Source organism: Chelon labrosus (genome assembly GCF_963514085.1).
Source record: "Chelon labrosus genome assembly, chromosome: 12".
Lineage (NCBI taxonomy): Eukaryota > Metazoa > Chordata > Actinopteri > Mugiliformes > Mugilidae > Chelon > Chelon labrosus.
Genome location: NC_140345.1, coordinates 14,364,591 through 14,382,931, shown reverse-complemented (window position 1 = coordinate 14,382,931; position 18,341 = coordinate 14,364,591). Strand labels below are relative to the sequence as shown.

At 43.0% G+C, this 18,341-nt stretch overlaps 1 protein-coding gene across 1 annotated transcript in view; it reads right to left on the bottom strand.

Annotated features, from left to right (window-relative positions):
• The window catches only part of znf1035 (zinc finger protein 1035), a 25,754-nt gene extending 11,726 nt beyond the window's left edge, over positions 1-14,028 (bottom strand). Inside the window, exon 1 of the mRNA XM_084557625.1 lies at positions 13,112-14,028. The gene's annotated coding sequence lies outside the window, so the exon portion shown is untranslated. The remainder of the gene's footprint in view (positions 1-13,111) is intronic.
• Between the last annotated feature and the right edge of the window lie 4,313 nt (positions 14,029-18,341).

Sequence of the window (18,341 nt, the reverse complement as noted above, 5' to 3'; positions counted from 1 at the left end):
GCTTTTTACCATCTAAGCAACATTGCAAAAATCAGGCCTATGCTATCCTTAAAGGATGCTGAAATTCTAGTACATGCATTTGTCTCATCTAGACTTATTGTAATGCATTATTTTCTGGCCTGCCTGCATGCACTTTAAAATCTCTGCAGCTAATTCAAAATGCAGCAGCCAGAATTTTAACAAAAACAAGGAAAAGTTCACACATAACACCTGTTTTAATCTCACTACACTGGCTACCCATTCCTGCACGAGCAGATTTTAAAATTCTTCTTTTAGCCTATAAAGCACTAAACGGACTTGCACCTTCATATGTGTCAGACTTGGTAACCCCCTTCACCCCCTCGCGCCCATTGCGATCTCTGGATGCGGGCCTCCTGACAATTCCTAGGGTAAAAACCAAATCTGCAGGCCAGCGCTCCTTTGCTTTTAGAGCCCCATATTTGTGGAATAGTCTTCCATCGCATGTTAGGGAAGCCAGTTCCGCAAATATTTTCAAAAGCAAACTAAAAACCTTCCTCTTTTCAAAACACTATGGCCTACCCTATAACCCATGAATTGGTTCTTTTTCAATGCTTTTACATTTGTTGTATATTTGTTTTACATTAGTTTTACATTAGTTTTACATTTGTTTATACTTGTTTTATATTTGTTTTACTGAAACTTTTATTTCTTGTTTTATTCTTCTTCATTTTAATTTATTACTCTAACTTATTGTTATTTGAATCCATGACTCCACATACATTACACTCATGTGGTTGCTCATGAGCTCATAGGGTATCTCTGTGTACAGTGTTTTGAGACCATGCTTATGGTGATACTGCACTCTAAATATCAATAAACTTAAACTTAAACTTAGTGTTGAAACAACTAATCAGTAATTGACTATTTTAACCCAATACTTCCTGGGGTTTTTTAAAAAAATTTTTTTTTTCAGTTTTATTATTTAAATTTGTTGAGTTCTGATGGCAGGTCGATGGATGTCACTGAGAAGGCCATGCACCAAACAGTCGTTTTTGTGTCTCTAGGTGAGATCCCAGAGAGAGCACTGCCAAGGGACTCCATAGCCACAGTGTAGCTTAAAAGTATTTGCAACCCTCCGAATTTTCTACATTTATGTATAAAAATGACTCAATACATCAGAAGATTTTCACACAAGTCCTGAACGTAGACAACGAACTCGATTAAACAAATTAAAAAGGAATTTAAAAAAAAAAAGTCATTTAATTGATTTCAGCGAATCCAGTCTAGTGACACAACAAAGGTCCTAGACATTGGCTGGGTGAGCCAATGGCAACCAAAACCAGACTAGCAGTATATTTCTCTACAACTACAGTTTTGTCTCATCAGATTGAAGAGCAGACTAATCCCCATGTTTAAAATGGTTGAGGGCAAACTTAAGTCTGGCTTTAACATGCTGTTCTGTGAGCAATGGAGGTTTCCTTGGGAACTAACCTTGAAGCCCACCACCAAAGGCATTGAACTGAAACTTTTGGAAAATGTTGCATACTTCCTACCTTTTGGTACTCAAAGAACTTTACCATTACAGACACATCTACCCATTCTACACACAGGCACACACATTCACAAACCAGTGCCATGAACTGGGAGCAACTGGGGATTCAGTGTCTTGCTCAATGTCACTTCGGCATGTGGCATGTTCTGGAGATCGAACCAGAGGGACAACCCGCTCTACCTACTGAGCCACTAGGCTAACATACTTGATCTTAACTGTTCATGTCTGTTTTTCTTACAAACATTCTTGGAAGATTGCATTCTTACAAAACACAGCTAAAAACTTACTATACAAATCTATAAATCTGGTGTCATGATGTCTGCTGGCATCTTTATAGCAAAGACACCAATACACTCGTTAGAAACGTTGCTGCAGTCTGCACTTTATTGTTACGATGAGGATCACTTCACTCTGGATACTTTTTTGCCTGTCGGCGTTTACGCCTGGGAATTGCCTGACAAGCCGACAAAACTTCCTCACCTACACTCGAGAACACCTGCTCTGACTTCGCTCCACAGGTGGGGCCCCGTCAGTCCTTCTACCTGTGGACTGTGAGGAATAAAATAATATTTATCCTCTCCAGGAGGAAGAAAGAAGAAAAAGCAAGGCTCACGGGGAGGCGTTCGGAAACGTCTCTGGAGACGCCGCAGCAGGTTCCCGTTGCCATTAGACAGAGTAGCCTTGTGTGCGTAAGTGAGACACGGCTTAAAGACCACCATGAAACTCGAAGCCTGGTGGGGTACACCACTATAAGAGCTGACAGGAACGAGCGCAGCGCATGTAAATCCATCAGAGGGGGGCTTTGTTTGTCCATGGACAACAGCTGGGCTACATAATACCGCATATGGGAGCAAGCGTGTACTCCGGACTATGAAATATTAACTGGGAGTTCAGTCAGATTACGGTTATTCTTGCTTATGTGCCCGGACCAAATGATGAGGAAGCTGGGGAGAGAATAGCGGAAAGCTACAATAATGCACTCGCCCGCTCTGCAGACCCGCCAGTCTTCGTTCTCTGGGACTTCAATTCTTGCAATCTGTCTGTCCACTTGCCTACGCTTCAGCAATATGTTGATTGTCCCACACACTTAAAACAGACGCTTGATCATTGCTATGGCAACATTCCTGAGGCGTATAAAGCGGTATGACCGCCTCTTGGAAAATCTGACCACATTGCAGTCCATCTTTTGCCTAAATATGAGGCCATGGTCAAAAGAGTGAAACCAGTTACTAAGCAAATACAGGTGTGGTCCAATGACAGTAAACAACAACTGAGAGACTGTTTTGATAAAACAAACTGGGACATCTTCTTTGAATCCTGTCAGGATGGGGACGAACTCACAGACACCATCACATCATGTATTAAGTTTTGTGAGAACCATGTGTCTGAAACAAAGATTGTAAAAATATTCCCAAATAATAAATAATGGGTCTCTAAACATCTGAAAACCTGTCTTAATGAGAAGAAAGTTGCTTTCTGTTCTGGCAATATGGAATTAATGCAGGAAAAAAGGAGACAATTGAGAGGGAATATACTTAAAGCAAAAATTGAATATAGGAAGAAAATAGAGTGCAAATTCTTCAGTGGTAACTTAAAACAAGCCTGGGAGGACCTAAACACCTTAATGGGCAAAAGCAGTTTAAAAAAAAAAAAAAAAAAAAAGGAGATATTTCCGTGAATAACAGTCAAGGTTTTGTTGATGAATTGAATCGGTTCTTCTGTAGATTCGATACTGAGGATGACAAGCCTGAATGTGACAGGATTTGTAAAAATCTTCTCTCATGATCACCGACAGTCGCAAAAAGTCTTTCTAAGTTGAAACCACATAAGGCCACAGGCCCAGATGGCCTGAAAGCTCGTCTTCTTAAAGACTATGCTCACAAATTAAAAGGAGTTTTCTCAAGGCTGTTTAATCCCCTCCTAATCACAGGGGTGCCCAAATCCTGGAAAGTCTCCGTAATAAGGCCTATACTGAAAAAGCCAGGTGCAAGCAAGCCTGAAGATTTCGACCAATTGCCATTACCTCCATGCTGTGTAAAACTATGGAGAAAGTTCTGGTGGGCCTCCTGACCTCCACGGTGGCTGGAGTTTTAGATCCACTCCAGTTTGCTTACAAAAGCAATAGAGGTACGGATGATGCTGTCCTGACTCTGTTAGATTCAGTGTCAAAGCAGTTTACACTTCCTAAAGGATATGCAAGGGTTTTGTTCATAGATTTCAGTGCAGCTTTTAATTCTGTGAAGGTGCATATCCTTCAGAAAAGGCTGGCTGATATGAATGTCGATAAGGGCCTGATTCTTTGGATCAGAGACTTTCACTCCTGCCGCCCTCAAAGGGTGTGTGTTAATGGTACTCTTTCAGGAGAGGCTGTCATAAGCACAAGGTAGCGTTCTTTCACCTTTGCTTTGTTCCTTATTTACAAAAATGAATTTGCACTTGATGATTATAACTCCAAGCTGATTAAATATGCTAATGACATTGTCTTAATCGGCTTATTACTGAGAACGGACTCTTCCGGTGAGACCTCCTATCTTGCTCACATTAAGGCTTTTGAAGCATGGTGCTTAGGTAGCCAGAAATCAATGTTTCAAAAACAAAGGAGTTGGTTATCTGCACAAAACAAGATCTGACAGTAGTGCCAGTTTCAACTTGTTGAAACTGTGGAAACTTTTAAATACCTTGGCACAGTTCTGGACTGCCAGATAAACTCAGAAAACATAGACTTTGTTTTTAAGAAATGTTCACAGCGGCTTCACCTTCTGAGAAGACTAGGCTGTCTTGGGGTCAGTCCAGTGATTCTGGAACTTGTGTGTACTGCACACACAGAGAGTGTCCTAACATTTCATCTCTCTGCTTGGTTGAGACACTTAAGCTGTAAGTGCAAGAACAAGTTAAATAGGATTGTGGCAATGGCAAGCAAATCGGTGGACAACAAAGTTTTATTCTATTCTATTCTAATGCTCAGTGTTAAACTGTGGAAGCACTCCTGCATTCTGCATTGGCCCCAGGGAAGCACTGCATACATACAGGATTTTAGCCAGAGCAGTGTGTGGAAAAGGCTCAACTGGCAATCAGACAAGACCCATATACACTATATGGACAAAAGTATTTGGCCAAACCTTTTAATTTATATCTGTTATTATTAAATTCAGCAGTTTCAATTAGACCCATTGCAACAACTAAATAAAATCAAGCACCAAGCCATGCAGTCTCCATTTGTGCATTTATGATACAAAATGGGTTGTGCTTAAAAGCTTGACTTCAAGCGTGGTTCTGTGATAGGATACCACCTTTACAATAAGACTGATCCTGAAATTTCATCACTGCTGGATATTCCAGTGGAAGTGGAAGCGTTTAGGAACAACAGCAATTCGGCACCGAAGCGGAAGATCACGTAAAATGACTGCTAAGGTGCATAGTGAGTAAAAGTCGCCAACGCTTTGCTGATTCCATAGCTGAAGAGTTCAGAACTTCCACTGGGATTAACGTAAGCACAAAAACTGGGTAGCGGGAACTTCATGGAAAGGGTTTCCATGGCCGAGCAGCTGCATGCCTTGTACCTTGTCCAGTACTTCTCAAATAGTGGGGCGCGAGGTGAGGTGTGACAGGCAGGGGGAACTTTCAGTATAAGTGTCTTTATTCATGCATGAACGATAAACAAACCTCCAGTCACTAGGTGGCAGCAGTGCTCAAACTAATCAACAGGCTGCCTGTTCAACCCAGCAGAAGTAGAACACAGGAACACCGATGTACTGAGCTGATGGAGGCAGTAGTGTAAAACCCAGGTCTTTCCAGGGATTAGGATCATTCTGAGTCACTCACTGATATGAGCCGGGTTGTGCGAATCACTTGAGTCACTTGACCCAAAATGGCCCGATTGCAAAAGAAAGTGTTTCCAGTAGATTCACTCGAGACATAATAAAGCACTGTACACCTAAGAAAGGATTATTACAGTTACCCGTTATTGCCATTTATCAGTTCATTGTGATCATGTAAACACGGCCATTGAAAATCATATCAAGTACCTTATCACAACGTTACTCACAGTCTAGAAGACAGACATTCGACATTCGTGTATGTGATTAATGGTCTAAAATTTTAAATATGGTCAGTTTTTTTTGTCTTTAGACTGGCTGTAGGCGGCAACAGATTAAGAGCATTTGTGTTTTCTCTGAGATGAGAATGGAGATTCACTCACGCACTCACTTGGTTAAGCAGACTCCCGACTCATGGGATCCCTCCGGTCAACTCCGGTAGTACGTATTGTTTCTCTGCCGAGTGTATTTCAATTCAGGGACTGACCTAGTCCATTGTCAAGTGTCGGATGGAGTGGTGTAAAGCACACGGACACTGGACTGTGACGCAGTGGAAACGTATTCTGTGGAGTGATGAATCACGCTTCTCTGTTTGGCAGTCAGATGGGTTAGTCTGTGTTTGCCAAATGCCAGGAGCAAGTTACCTGCCTGACTGCATTGTGCCTACTGTAAAGTTTGGTGGAGGAGGGATAATGGTATGGAGCAGTTATTCAGAGTTTGGGCTAAGCCTCTTATCTCCAGTGGAGGGCAATGTTAATGCTTCAGCATACGAAGACATTTTAGACAATGCTATACTTCCACACTTGTGACCACAGTTTGGGGAAGGCCCTTTTCCATTCTAACATGACTGTTCCCCAGTACACAAAGCATGGACTATAAAGACAAATCATCTCATAAGTTCCATGGGGAAGAACTTGACTGGCCTTGACATTAACCCCATCGAGCACATTTGGGACAAACTGGAATGAAGATTGTGAGCCAGGGCTTCTCTTCCAGCATCAGCACCTGACCTCATAAATGCTCTACATAATGAATGGGAACAAATTCCCACTCTTGACAATGGACAGCTTCCTAGAAGAGTGGAAGCTGTTATAGTTGCAATATGGGACTAACTTCAAGTATATATTTTTGAAAACAATGTCATTATAGTCCCGGTTGGTGCAATGATCAGGTATGACCAAATACTTTTGTCCATGTATCGTATCTATTAGCCAGAGATCTGGCCTTCACATCAAGTGTAGGAGTCTTAAGCGTCTGACCTGCCTTTGTGAGGAGTGGCCCACAACACACAACAGATTTGTGTTTCCAATTTCAGACATTCTATCTAGGTTTACCCCCAGCGTCCACACAGGGCACAATGTGTTTAGCCACTTGTTATTCAAAGAGAATAGGGAGGATGAAAAGAAAGCACCTCCAGTATGGGACATCAGTATGGATTAGGCCACAGACTTATCTTATCGAGTGCAAGGTCCAAAGATAGACAAAGCTGGTAAATCACTCATCTACCTGGTTGGGGGGTAAAGGCAAAAGCAGTGCAGTCTTAGAGAGAAATCACACTACCTCAGTAGGCTCAAAAGGGTGGTGAGTAAGGGCACCTCAAACAAACAATAGATCCAAAAACAGGACCAGGTGTTGGAAACTGGGAGCTTACAACAAGCACCACTCATAGTAACGCAGAGGAAAGCTCTACTGCAGTTGGGGCATATCTCTACCATTATCTCCTCCAACTACAGTTACACTTTCTCTATAGCATGTTCTCTCTGGAGATTTTTCCCCTGGTTTAACATGAGTTGCTAGACGGGACACAAACCACTTGCTGCTCACCATGATGCAGCTGTAGAGAGCCCTGGCAAGTTGATGCAAGCTGTCCTGCAGTGAAGCCATGCATTTTCACCAATTGACTACCCTGCAGATGCAGGTAGAAAATGTCCCAGTGCTACAAACACTGCCTATAGCTCTGACACATTTGTGTGGGGGCAAGCTGCTCTGCCTATTAATGTCGCAGTCCAAGACATTCATTGTCATAGCTACCCTGGATGACACCATCCTCAGCAACACTCTTGGAAGCAAGAGTGCCTGGGTACAGAAGAGCATCGATATAAGTTATTAACCCTGCAACACTGGTGATAAAGGAGGCATAAACATCTCTTCATAAAAACATGACACAATATAAGACCACATCCCACACATATATAATCCCAGAGGACAGGTGTAGGTGTCCCTGAGTTAGGCTGCTAGCTCATGTCTGAATGAATGTCTAAGAGAGCACATACTTTTACACAGAAGCGATGAGGCCATCTGTTCTGCTGGGTAGTTAGATGATTGAGGAAGATGAAATGAGCTGGCAGTAAAGCGTTATACGCACCTCCCGAGAAATGAGTGCCAGTGGCCAGACAAGCACAGAAAATGCTCCCTCCTTCTACAAACAATCTACTCAGATCCACAGATTTCTGTGTTGCAGTAATGTCAGTAAAAGTAACGGCTGATCAATGTTTATTAAGTCCAACTCTAAGGGGCCATCCACACGGAGACGCTTTTTGGTCTAAACGCAGATGTTTTGCATCGTTTTGGCCGATCGTCCAAACGAATCCTGTAAACGCATTGCCTTAAAACGCACTTTTCTGAAACCTGGTCCCAGGGTGAAAAAATTCGCAAACGCAGCCACCTATAGGCCTGGAATATGAAGTAGCGTGTTGAGTCGTGTTGAGATGGATCCGTGTGTACGCAAATATTCTTGAAACGATGCCAGGGAAAACGGAGGGGGGAAAGATCGTGTTGGTACGTGTGGACAGGGCCTCAGATGTACAGAGCAACTCAACATAGCTGACAAGTGTTGTAACGGTAATTACAGAATGTTGCCGACACACCAGCGCACAAGTATAAGTAGAAGAGTAGAAACTTCACTTCAGCAAGAAGGTGATAAGCCACTAATGGTTCCACCTGTCAGATCAGTCTGCCCCAGCTGACCCATCCCTTGGATCTGTGACTTACAGCAGCTCTGCAGGTATAGATCCTCAGCAGTCAGAGGTAAAGCCGTGTGATTAGTCTGCGGAGGGGAGAACGCTGTGCTTAAGAATTAAAATTTACCACACAGAGAAATACATAAACTTGAGTAATACTGAATGGGTGCAAACAGCAGAAGCTTTGCTAGCTAAGCCACAGAGGCAACAAGGCTTTTTAGTGAAGCTTCACATGTCCAGTGAGACAGCAACCAAGACCAGCCTTGTGATATCCCACAAAATCGTTAAAAACAGCCATTCTAAAAAGTCATTCTAGGAGCGGGAGGTTATCAAAGAGTGCTTGGTGGACTCTGTAGAACGGATATGCCCCGAGAAAAAAAAAGCAGAATTTGAGAAAGTTCCGCTGTCCAGGGGGACCGTGACGAGAAGGATCTGGGGCCTCATGTACAAAGGTTGTGTGCGTACAAAAACGTTCCGTACGTACTCGCTCACGGAAAAGTTCAGATGTATCAAGAGTGAAATGTCCGGGAACTTTTACGTGCCCACGCCAACGCCATGGCTGGGGTACGCTGGCTTCTACAGATGTTGATCCTTTGGCGACACTCAGAGGTGATGCCGGGAAACTATCATAAATGTGAAAACCATTAGTCCAACCGATCGGGACTGTGCCGTTCGACCCTGAGCAGAGCCATGCCAGCAGTGTGGGACGCAATTATCCGCAAGTCAGTCAGGTATATCAAATGCCCATACAATGCATCTGAACAGGTCAACATTTAAGCGCAATTTGCAGCGAGAACCGGTTCCCTGAATGCAACTGGAGCTATCGACTGCACATGCATATTCTAAAAGTGCCATCACATGATGAATTTTTAAATGTCAACAGGAAACATTTTCATTCGATCAATGTACAGATCATATGCGATGCGCAAATGCAATTAACCAACATTGTGGCACGTGGAGGACAGCGTGCCAAAAGGACATTTTTGCACACCTCCACTCCAGTGAGTAGTGTCTCCAATTCACTTTCTGTGAAGCTCTTTTTTTCCCGTCTTACTCATTGTTATGTTTTCATTTTCTGATCGTGCAGAGAGGGAAATCTCAGGTGCAGGGTCAATTTAAATATAATTTGCAAATTTAAAAGGGGCGTGGACATGGAGTTGCATATTTAAAAGGGCCGTGGACAGGGAGGGCTCGGGTACAACATGTGCGCTCGATTGGGATGTACAAAGGACATGTGCTTCTAGATCTGAGCGCGCGCGCCACGTTTTAGAAGGAAATCCACGCAAGTCTTGGACTTTTTTCCTCTAGCTCCGGACGAGAGCTGTGATGTCTGTGACACAGCCCAGTTACTTGTATTTGTCCGTGGGATAGCAAAGGACTTGCCGATTGTGGACGAGCTGGCAGCAATGCAGCCAATGAAAGGGTCAGCGATGGGGAGCAATCGGTTTACCGAGGTAAATGCATGCATGGACAAGCTGGGACTGAAACCGATGGTTGTCCAAATCTGACAGGGAAATATGTCAGACTTTTGAAACGGATGCAAGATAAAGTGACTGAAATCGACGCCGAGCAGAAATAGGTATTTTTACATTGTATTATGCATCAGACTGTGTTGTGCAAGTTTGTGCTAAAAATGAACTAGGTTATTGATGTTGTAACAAAAATAGTAAGCTTCATCAGGGTATGAGCACTGAATCACAGGCAGTTTGATTCACTTTTGGAGAAGTATGAGACTGAACATGGTGACATACCACAGCTGTCAGATGGCTCAGCCTGGGCAAAGTGCTAAAAGGTTTGGGATCTGAAAGCAGAGATTCGAGAGTTTTGTGAGGAGAAAAGCAACATGCCAGAGCTCTCGGATGAGGATTGGATGGCAGATCCAGCTTTTGCTGTTGATGTGACTGCACTGATGCATGAACACCAAATTCCAATCAAGGGCCTTTTTGTTCATGAAATGCACAGCCTGAAGTGGCCTTGAGCAAACACCGAAAGAATTCACACCATCCGCTGATCACCTCTGCAGGTATTCATCCATGTTAGGAGCACTGTACTTGAGAACGAAATGCGCATGGTTTCCTCTCCCTTTACCTGCAGTGTGGATAACACACCCAAAGATGTTCAGCTGGAACTCACTGTCCTGCAGTCTGATGCAGCACAGGCACAGCACTTGAAGTCAGAATCACTGTCTGATTTTTACTCTTCTCACAAGAAGGGGAACTTTCCAAACATGAGGGGACATGCGCAGAAGAGGCTGGTCCCCTTTGGATCGACCTATGCGAACAAACATTTCCAGTGATGAAGTTTACCAAGTGCAGGTATAGATCCTCTCTCACTGATCATCTGTCAGCTGTGCTTCGCATATGTGACTGGAATGAGCAAGTCACAAATGGTAAAAACATTAACATTTTGTTTATGTTGTTTTAGGAAATTTGATTGAATAAATGTCATTGCTTGCAAGGCAATCTCACTTTTTCATTGCTTAATCCTAACATTTACCCGGACTAGTCAGATTAAGAGCTTGTCAAAACAAAACAATTTACTGCTTTTTACAAAGAAATAAAAATACTATTACGCAGAATTGAGTTCAGGTCCCCTGGGAAACATAATTGCCCGCCCCTGGATTAGATAGTTTGTTTGGCGAACACCAAAAACTGCGCATCACAACAAACACCCCAACCCCACCTTGAAGCAAAGTGGCGGCGGTGTCATTGCGTAGAGATGCTTTTTGGCAGCAGGCCAAGAAAATAATTTCAAGAGTAAAGTGAAAGCTACATATTTCATTCCTAAAAGCAATGCAAGATGTAAACATTCAAGGAGGTAAGTACCTTTCATAGGCACTGCAGAAAGGTTAAAATAAGACAAACAAAGCTGCACAAGTTTGCCTACTTTTTTTCCCATTAGACAATGACTCTCAGTCTGCTTTACTGTCAGCCATGCTCCAATTACAGCTGTGGGAAAAGGATGGGTGTGAACTGAAGTCAAAACAAAGTCTGCAACTTTTATTTTCATAAAATCACGTTGTGTTCTGTGGTAAAGTCAACACTGACTCGACTGAGATTTTCGAAGATGTCCTCCACTACACGCTCTCCAAGGACTCTAGAAATATGTTTCTTTTTTACAAGTTCAAAACATGAGATGCCTCAGCGGGGACAAACTCCTGGCTAATCTTCCAGATGTTCTGACAAATCTGCTAATATACAAAAAGTGCAAGAGTGAGATGACCGTTTCTGAACTAAAACAGGACAATGCATGCTTTGTGACTGCAGACACAAATTGGTAGAGGTGTCACAGCTCTTTTTCACCATAAGTCCCCATTGCTTTACTGCTTGCAGTGGAAATATAGGGCACAAGCCCACTGCTTGCACAAAGGCAAATCATCATTACATATTCCAGAAACTTAGATTCTACTGGTTACCACCACCACAGTTAAACTGCAGGCAAAAATGTAACCCAAAAAATTCATGATTGGATTCAGTCAACTTGAATAAGCATGTTGAAATAATAAGAGATGCCACAAACCAAATAATGACAAACAGGACAAAAGCTCCACCTTGTAACAATTTCACTTGACCAAAACTCTTTTCACACATGTAATGCTCCCCCAAACTTGGAGACGGCGTGGGAAGAGCTGCACGTGGGAATGCAAATGTCAGAACCACTCAGACCTGATATTAAACACACTATACACCGATCAGGCATAACATTATGACCACCTTTCTAACATTGTGTAGGTCTCCCTTGTGCCTCCAAAACAGTTGTGACTCATCAGAGAATGGTCTTCTGAGGGTGTCTTGTGGTGTCTGGTAACATAATGTTGTTAGTGGGGGCCTTTGGGTCCTATGGGTTGAGGGGAGGGGCCTCTGTGGATCAGGCTTCTTCCAGTGCATCCCACAGATACATGTTTCTGTTCCTGTGTCAGGCTGCATCCCGCTGATGATTTCTGCTGCCATCAAAGGAGTGTCATTGCTATGGGGTGGGGGCGTCTGCTCTGATCTAGGTGGGTGGTACATGTCTAAGTAACATCCACACGAATGCAGGTCCAAAAGTTTCCCGGCAAAACACTGAACTGTCACGGATGTTATTTACGTCTCCTGTCAGTGGTTTTAATGTTGTGGCTCATCGGTGTGTAGCTTAAATAAGACCTCCATGAATGTTGAACAAAAACTGCCCATTACAAACTTAGTTAATGTTGAGTATGCATGACAGTGAATGTGTATGTTTGGGGCTCTTCTTGTGCCAAGGAATGGTGAGATTAAACCAAATCAAGCCAAACAACCCGGACTGCATGGCCCCAGCGGGTCATAAATCACAGAGTTTGTTTTCCCAACAGTAGGCTACCAACTAAATCAGTGCATCATACAAGACAAGCAAGAATGTGGTGCACATAGGAGTCACCTCTTTAAAAGCTTACTTAACACAATAATAATATTAATAAAAGCTCAAAAACAATAACCCTAGCAATCACTTTAAACTTTGTATGTGACAATTTGTGCATAGATGCACATTTTAAACTGTTGTGTTGTATGATCTCATGGAAACTGCGTGCTCCTTTTGCCTTGATAGTATCATTTTAATACACAGTGTACTGAAAACAGGGGGATAAAGAAAACTGATATGATACAGTCTGCTCCATAAAATGTGAACACCCACAGCAGCGTTGTGGCTTGTGAGTGCAGCCACGTGTTTGTTAATTTTGCACTGACGCTGCCTGCTAATGTTCTGACCGGAGCTAGCTAGCTGCCAGTCTCTAGCACAATGCTAGCTAGCATTGCCACCTAACAGCTAATAACGCCACTGTAGCTGGTCTCCAGGAGGACTCTTACCAGATCAGGACTCCGTGTTGCTGCTCCGACCGATGTCCTTTGTGGCGTCCCGGCTACATGTTCGGTAATGCAGTGCTCATCCCAAAGACTCTGTAGCTCTGCCTTCTTTGTCGGCATAAAAAGAAAGAGACTATCCTCCCTGCCGAGGTCTTCCGTCTTCAGTGGAGAACGTCAGGAGACCGCTTTTCTTTTCTGTGCTATAAGCAGATGGAGGTCGTTCAACCGGAGATCCTTGTGATGTTTTTCAGATCGACGTGGTGTACTACGCTGCGCGTTATGTCGCGGATGGCAACGCTACATGCAGGTCCACTTCCATTATCCTTTTTTTTTTTTTTTCCTTTGCGCATTCATGGCCACTGTGCCCGAAAATATGCGTACGTTATACAACTATGGGCTTCAACCAATAACAAGGTGCGCGGACTCCAAGAGAGCCCGCCCCTTCGTGTTCTATGGCTTTCACTGCCACAGCCTGATGGTGCGGTTGCACGACTCCATCCGGGCGCCTGCACCGCGGCTGCTGCAACTGCTCCTCCACTCCTTGCTTGCCAGGGTGCACTGGCAGTGCTACTCGTGCCCACGGTGGTTGCCCCAAATGCCTGAAGTCCTCGGCGGGGCTTTAGTGCTCTCATGTGCTGTTTCACCACTGTTCAGGGCGCATCAAAGTTATGTGGGCTCCCAAACAGACGTGCGCCCTGCAGGATGTCCTTGGTATACAAGGGGTTAATAAGTTGCACGAAACCATTTTGTGCAAGACCAGCTACAAAATGGCGCCACCTCTTTTTGTTCTGGTCTACTGCAAAACCCCTTGGGCAGGGGAGGCACACAAGAACTGTTAAGTGGGTTGTGGATAGAGGGGCACAGGCACACATTTTCAGAGAGAAGAAAATAAATCCCCAAACCTGCTTCTGGCATAGTGAGTGAACAGGAGCTGATTTTCTGTGACCAACTGCATCCTGCCAATGAGAGGAGCAAGAAATGGCTCAGTGGTATAACAGAACTGGATAGATCTTGTGAGGTGCCAATCTGTGTTTTGCTATCTGCAATAAAAAAATAAAAGGGCAGATCATCTGACACAGTCTGTATTCTAAATGTCAGGATTTAATTAATCCATAAGTAGTTCTGTCTTTATTTATTTAGTCTTAGGCTATATGTCATTAATACTTCTCCAAACAGACAAGCACTGAAGTTCAGATCCATGAAACTGTATGCAGACCACTAAATAATGAAGACAGTTGAGGGTGGGTAGATGAGGTGTGTAAAGCATTGGACCCTATGAGGTGCTCCCTTGATTTACCTTGCAAAAACTGACTAACCACAGAAAGCAGTGTCCTCTGCAATTTGCAATGGGCAACAGTGCATAAAGTTGTTCCAAATAGAGATACAGACAAGGCAAAAACAGGCTTTCAAAAAGAGGGGCAAGATGCGAAATGGAAACAATACATACTTTTAGTATCTCCTGAAGGGCTTTTATTGTATTGTGTTTGTTTGATTGCAATCCAGACCATTAATAAAAAACATTTTTTTTAATATTTACATCCTTCAAGAATTCAGTGAATAGTTGTGGTTCAGTTTTCTGCTTGACTAAGAGTAAATGTAGTTTGGAGCAAGCCAAAAAAGGCACTGAAATGTGGAAATGTTGGCTTAGTGGTCACATCTGGTATTGCAGAATTACGTGCCATGTTCCATGGTCAGTGTCATCTTCTGTAACCGCTTATTCCTGTGAAGGGTCGCAGGGTCTGCTGGAGCCTATCCCAGCTGTCATCGGGCGAGAAGCTGGGTGCACCCTGGACAGGTCGCCAGTCTATCGCAGGGCTAGTGTCAAGTATTGACAGGGCTATATCTTGAAACCATGGGTAAAGGTGTGCCCGTGCCATGATGCATATGAAGATGAAAGATGACATCACAGCTTGACATCCCAAGTGAAGTCAAAATGTCACAAACTGGTGCCACCATATTGCGCTGGTGGTGCCTTTTGCAGCCAAAGTCTGTAAAGATATAACCGGATTGGTGACAGGGTTATGGTTAAGGTTAAGATCAAGATACCAAACCACTGGCACAAGCGCTCTATAGGCAAAAGGTTAATTGCATGTGGCTAGTGGTGCTAGACAACCAATACTGACCAATTCTTTTTGTGATTAGTCACTGAGAACGATAAGTATGAGGTAAGCATACACAGTTGTCCAGTCCATGTGAAGATCGATGGGTGTATGCTCTGTGTGCTCACATTTGGGCTGAGCAGGAGGTGAGATATCAGTTACAAATCTCCATCCTCCAGTGACTACTGCGCAGACTCTGGTTGCAAACTGAGAGTTGGCGTACAGATGTACTCACCCTGGCAAGCCTTACCTTGCCAATGCAGATCTGACCTCCAGGGTCCAGTTTGTCACACAGTTGTGTTGCCAATAATTCAATGTATATTGTGCCAGAGCCAGGGTTTAGGGTTGGTGTGCATCTAGTGGCAATGCAAAAGCACGGCCTGGTAGGGTAAGCCAGTCAAGTCAAAATTATGCAACTGTCCATGGACTCTTAAACGCATCAGTACTTTGCAAGAGCAATTATCTTCAGCACCAAATGTTGCATTGCGATGGTGAATGGCCTTTTTTATATAGCACTTGTCTTCCTATTGGTACTCAAAGCACTTTACAGTCACAGACACATCTACCCATCTGCTCACACAAGCACACACACATTCACACACTAGTGCCATGCACTGGGAGCAACTAGGGCCTCACTATCCTGCTGAAGTACACTCCGTCATGTGGAATGTTTTGGGGATCGAACTACTAACCCTCCAGTTCATGGACAACCAGGGATGTGCAGCGATCCCCTAGGTCAACATAGGCAGATGTTAGTCAGTAGCAACGAAGTACAGCATGTTGTGGTCTCAGAACATGCAGTTGAAGGTGCATAAGTGGAACTTGCTTATTAGGCTCGTAGACCTACCGACCTATGCAGCAGGACAGAAGAGAGTCACTTACCTGCAATGTTTTGGGAGACAGATTCTGGTCTGATGCTATAAACTAGTCTTTATTTAGTGTTAATCAGACTGAATATTCATCAACTGTCCTCACAATGTTAGTCTTCCTATGCCTTGCCCTCAATAAGAGTCAGATGTGTGTGAAATCTCTGTAGTATTCATCTTCAGAGGTCAAATCCAGATTGCCTCAGTAGCTGGGTCTTGGTCTCCTCTTCTAGTCAGCACTGCAGGAATGTTGTCAACCAGTAACATCATATACATGTGTGTTCACAATTTTTTGGCTAGAAAAAGACATGGATTTGAAAACTCCCTTGGCAAGAAGCACCTTCATTTGTCTAAGAACTAATCAGAAATACTGTTAGATGAATATAAAAAGCAACCTGGAATCAAGGATATTAGTGTAGGACCCTGGAGGAAGACAAGGGAATGGATTTTCACCCTTGAGGCATACCACTCCCTCAAATATTTTCCTGTCACAACAGAGTAAAAAAAACAAAAAAAACAAGTGCCTCGCGTCCCATCTTGTTCCCGTCTAGCGTTATGTTAAACAACAACAACAAAAAAAAACATCCCAGTGATTATTCATATAAAAGCTGCATATTTATGTATGAAAAATTGTTAAATTTCCCAGTCCCACATGCTCCCATCCCACAGGAATCCCAAAACAAATTGCCAGCCTCAAAAGCACACATAAGGCCATCATACAGGGTCTGGGCAACCAATATGTGAGTAATGCTCTTTGAGCAGAAGGGGCCAGGTAAGCAAGAAGAGTAAAAAAATAAATAAAAAATCTGCATTAGATTGCCCTCTGTAGACAAAAATCTTAACAGGGAAAAAAATGGTAATGATAAAGATCGAACGGAAAGGCACTGAAGACCTTTCACGCAAGGACGAAATTTTGATTTCAGAAGTGGGGGGGGACACAAGTATTTTTAATAAAACTCTAATCTTTCAGTTCACTGTGTTTTCTAGTAGTTCTTCTAGTTTCCTGCTACTTTTAAGTTTAATGTTCCCTTTTTTGGTTTGACTGGTCGTAAAGCATGTAGAAAAACATTATCGCCCAATTCTGTGTTTCACCTTGTTAGTCAACTTCACTCCAACTCAGTACCACCAATTTTACACTTGTTTATGGAATATATGGTAAACAGAGCTCATTTACATAGCACCACCCAGTGGTGGGCAGGTCAAACTGGCATCACAGGTGGGGAGAAATTGATAAAATGTTGGCACGCACATACGCACATGGACACCGATTCAAACGTTAATGTAAATGAAACCTCTGATATTACAATCCTTCTAGCTGACGTGACCCAGGCAGAACAAACACCCAACTTACAGTAGCAGGTTAACAAGGACTCCTGACCGCAGACTTGCAGACAGGTGTGCAATCAAGGTGGAGTGACAGCGGGGACAGCCAATCACACAAGAAACGGCAGAGCCAATCGAGGAGCTTGTTGGCGGTCTAAACTAAGAGAACCAGGCTTCAGCTTGAGTGGCCGTTTTCCGCTTGGTCCTAGTGCTTAACGTTTCTCTGTTTACTGTATAGCGTAACATTGTTTTTGGACGGTAAAAAGTGCAGGGGACCAAAACGGCCTTTTGAAAAAGTGCAGGAGACATGTTAGTTAGTTTTCCATACTATAGGTCCTTAAAGAATTTGAGAAGAATTAATAAACCAGCTTAAATGCTTAAAGTGCCTTGTATCCACAAACAACTCTAGACTATTGGTATTGTCTACACAATACCAACTACAATCATTAGAAAAATAAACACACAATAACAATATATGAACCAAATGCATTGGCACATATTTTATAAATTGCGGGTCTTTTAACTGAATAATGAAAAAGTTGTGCGCAAACACAGTGTACTCACTGTGTATATGTCAAAACTAAAAGAATATTTTCCCAACTATATTGTGGACACTTAAGTGAGAGAATCAAACAAGAGCTACAACCTAAATAAATATATTTTTGTGATTTATGAGCACACTGGAGAAGGTACTGTCCTTTAATAGTTTATAAATCATCCTTTTCCAAAAGAACAGCAGTTAGCAATTTTCTAATCGTATCCTTTGGTGCATGCTTGGTTGCCAGAGGAACCAGTGACTGTAGTGACAGCATCTAATTTTATCTAGTACCAAAAAAATAAAACAAAAAAACCCGAAGACACAATGTCCTATTAAAAGCTTTTAAATGTCAAATTAGAGTTATTATATTGAAGCAGACACTATGAACTATAATGATTCCCACAAAA